The sequence below is a fragment of the Dermacentor silvarum genome, chromosome 7 (assembly GCF_013339745.2).
Source record: "Dermacentor silvarum isolate Dsil-2018 chromosome 7, BIME_Dsil_1.4, whole genome shotgun sequence".
Classification (NCBI taxonomy): Eukaryota; Metazoa; Arthropoda; class Arachnida; order Ixodida; family Ixodidae; genus Dermacentor; species Dermacentor silvarum.
The window spans coordinates 122,267,298-122,271,242 of NC_051160.1; positions in this window are offsets into that span (position 1 = coordinate 122,267,298).

Consider the following 3,945-nt stretch of genomic DNA (forward strand, 5'->3'; position numbering starts at 1 on the left):
GCCTTTCCATCTCTGTCGTCAAATACGTTAGCTCCTGCGCGTCATGTCAACACAGAAAACGCTCGACATCCCTTCCAGCCAGTCCTCTGCAGCCTCTACCATGCCCGTCCACCCCCTTCGAAATTGTGGGCATAGACTTGTACGGACGCCTCCCACTCACGCCCGCTGGTCACCGCTGGATCGTTACCGCAGTGGATCATCTAACGCGGTACGCTGAGACAGCTGCTCTTCGCTCGGGTACTGCCTCAGAAGTCGCCGAGTTTTTCGTGGACGGTATCGTTCTGCGCCACGGCGCACCTCGTGTGCTCCTGAGTGACCGTGGCAAGACGTTCCTTTCGCATGTCCTTCGTGAAGTCCTCCAGGCCTCTGACACCACCCATAAGACCACATCAGCGTACCATCCGCAAACAAATGGCTTTACCGAGCGTTTTCATCGAACTTTGTCTGACATGATGTCAATGTATGTTCGACCCGATCACACCAACTGGGACACCATCCTACCTTTCCTGACGTTTGCGTACTATACTGTCGTCCAACGTACAACCAATTACAGTCCCTTCTTCCTTGTGTACGGTCGTGCGCCGTCTTTCGTCTTGGACACTACACTCCTTTCAGCAACTGCTGCTCCATCCGCGTCTCTTCCTGAAGAATTTGCTGCTCGCATCGCCCGCTGCCGTGAAATTGCCCGCGCCAACACCGCTACCATTCAGGACAAAAGGAAAATTCGCTATGAGGCGACGCGTCGCGTTGCTTCGTTCCGCCCAGGCGACGAAGTTCTTTTGTGGACACCTGTTCGCGCACCGGGCCTCTGTGAGAAGTTTCTCCACAGATATCTCGGCCCCTGAACCGTTTTGGAAAGAACTTTGGCCGTTAACTACCGCGTCACTCCTATCAGCTCAGCTACTGACCACCACCGCCGCCGCACTACGGAAATCGTTCACGTATCTCGCCTGAAACCCTACATTCGCCGTAACTACCCTTTGTAGCTTGCGGTCTTGCTGACCACTTTCCTGAAGGGGGGGGGGGGAAGTTAGTGTGAGCGCATTTTGTGCATATTGTCGTCTTCATCTGTACATACGACTCATCATCTTGTGTGAGCGCTATTTGTGCATATCGTCGTCGTCATTTGTACATACGACTCATCCTCATCTTTTGTCTCGTGCGGTGCTTCGTCTCTGACTCGGGCTCGGGCGGCTGCTCGAAAATAAAGGCATCGCATCGGCCGACGTCTCACAATATATATATATATATATATATATATATATATATATATATTGATACATGCATATTGCGTGTTTTTTGTGGATGTTTTCTGCGGGCGCCCCCACGAAGAAGACGAACTGCTTCTTGCTCTCGAGCTGTCGGCTGAACTGGCCAGCACTGCAGTTGCCTTTTGTAAATATACAGTGTAAATAATCTCCAGTGCTTAATCTTCTTTGTGAGCGCTAACTGTGCCGTTCATCATCGTCTTCACGTGTCAGGAGAACGCCTCGCGATTCCGTGGTTCCGGCCACCGTTCTGCCTCTTGTCTCGTATCCGGAAGGGGATTGGCCACATTTTATCTGCTCGTAATCCTCATCATCATCATCATTTTGTCGGGTTGTCGTTCGTGGGCTGTCTCGCGCTGTGTGACAATACAAGGTCATCGGCAGCGACCGGCTTCCGAAACTGTCAGGAGAACGCCGTCGCTGTTGGACGTGCTCTCGCGATTCTGTGGTTCCGGCCACCGTTCTGCCTCTTGTCTCGTATCCGGAAGGGGATTGGCCACATTTTATCTGCTCGTAGGGCTTTGTTTCCTCTATAAGTTTTTTTCCAGGGACCATGAATGCCGGTCTCCGGTCCCGGCCAGGGCTCGCCCTGGTCGGCTAGCCGTCCCACTGAGTCGGTGCCCCTGGAGCGTTTTCTTCGGAACGGAGTCAGTATACTTGCCCGTGGCGCTCGTTCCCACGGATGGTGGTTCCATTCGGCTGACCGAATCAGAAAGGTTCCAGGAGGAGCAGCGCGGTATTACCGAGCACTTCGTTGACATCTCGGAGGTGAGGCGTTTTGGCAAGGCGGGCATTCTATCTAAGTCTTCTAATGTTCAGTGCCTTAATGATTTGCTTAACTGCACGAGATTCATTAGCATCGCGGTTTCGTCCCTCCTCATCTCGCATGCGTGAAAGGCATTGTTCGCAGGGTTCCTACCGATATTAATCCTGATGCCCTTTTGAAGATGCTCTCTGCGGCTGGTGTTGTTTCTGTTTATAGATGCAATAGGTCGGTGGGTGATAACCGAGTCCCAACTGAGAGCGTTATCGTCTCGTTCGCCGGTTTAACGCACCCGTCTGAAGTGAAGGCGTGGCCGTATTTGTTCCGCGTGGAGACATTGTCACCTAGGCCATTGCAATATCGAAACTGCTGGAGATTTGGGCACAGTGCTAATGCATGTAGATCTTCATTGAGATGCTGTAATTGCGGCGGCTCTCACTCTACATCAGCCTGCGACGAAGATGCACCTAGGTGTTACTTGTGCGATGAATCTCATAATGCTACAGATAGTAACTGCCCTGCGCGAGGCCATGAGATTCAGGTGCTTGAGATCGCGGAGAAACGTCATTGTTCCCGTGCGGAAGCAATATCAGCAATAAAGGAGCGCGATGTTGGTTACGCAGCAGCTGCTTCCCGTCAGTCAACATCTCTAGAAGCCACAGTTTCGGCCACTGTAGCCGCAGCCATTGACAAGGCAATGCCAATAATTATGGAGCGACTGCTTAACACTTTTGCCGAAGGTATAACTGAGATGCTAACTGCCAAATTCAATAGCCTCCTCCAATCGCACTCCGCTGCTGCTGACCCCACTAGATGTAGTATTTCCGCGCGCCATTCAAATGAATCGAACTTTGAAAATCAGGCAGAGGTTGAGTCCGATACCTCAGTGTGTTCTCCGGTCGGAGCAACTGCTGGACCTAGCCACTCATTTGGACACATGAGGCTAGGGACCATCAGCAATAGACGCAAGGGTTCCCCACTTTCTCCCACGGATACTCCTAAATCTAAGCCTAAAAAAGGAAAGAACAGTGATCACCACGAGCAGGATGCGTTGCGTTCTGCCGTGGAATCATCCATTCTAAGGTCGCAATAGCATCAGTTTAAGTTCTCCAATGGAATTGCCGCTCTATATCCTCAGGTTACGTTGACCTTCTTTATTTAGTACACAAAATAATACCAGATGTTATTTTGCTTCAAGAATCATGGCTTTCGGCACATCAAAGATTTACTATTAATAATTTTCGAACATTTCGTTTAGATCGTCCAGGTAGGGGCGGTGGGCTGCTAATACTAGTTTCATCAAAAATGTATCATAAGGTAACTGTAACTTTTGAACATGTGTGTTCAGACTGCGAAATTTTAGGATTAGATTTTTTGCTGCCAGGTTGCTCTGTGTTTACAGTGGTTAATACGTACTTCCCCAACGGAGTCAAGAACACTGATCACCTGAAATCGCTGTTCCGAAACTGTTGAAATACAACGCTCCTGGCAGGAGATTTTAATTCGCATCATACTTCTTGGGGAATTAAAACGGATGGTTGTGGAAAGAGGTTGTGGAATTGGGTGCATGACAACAATTTTCAATGTCACAATTCAGGACAAATTACCTTTCTACGTGGGCGATTCTCTTCTGCATTAGATCTGACTTTCTCCTCTGCTAACATGTCTATTTCATCTTGGGACACCTTTGACAATGGAACAAGTAGCGATCACTTAGCCATCACTTCTGAAAGTATGCTTTCACGTCAGGCTCCTATTATACGACAAAGACGACTCATTAATTATAAAACTTATAAATTAACTATAAATGCAGGCTTATCAGCGTTGAGCACTTATAATGAACAACGGGGGCTGACTCAGTGGTATCGCTTTTAAACTCTTCTATTCAGCCTGCTGAGTTTACGGTTATGCCTT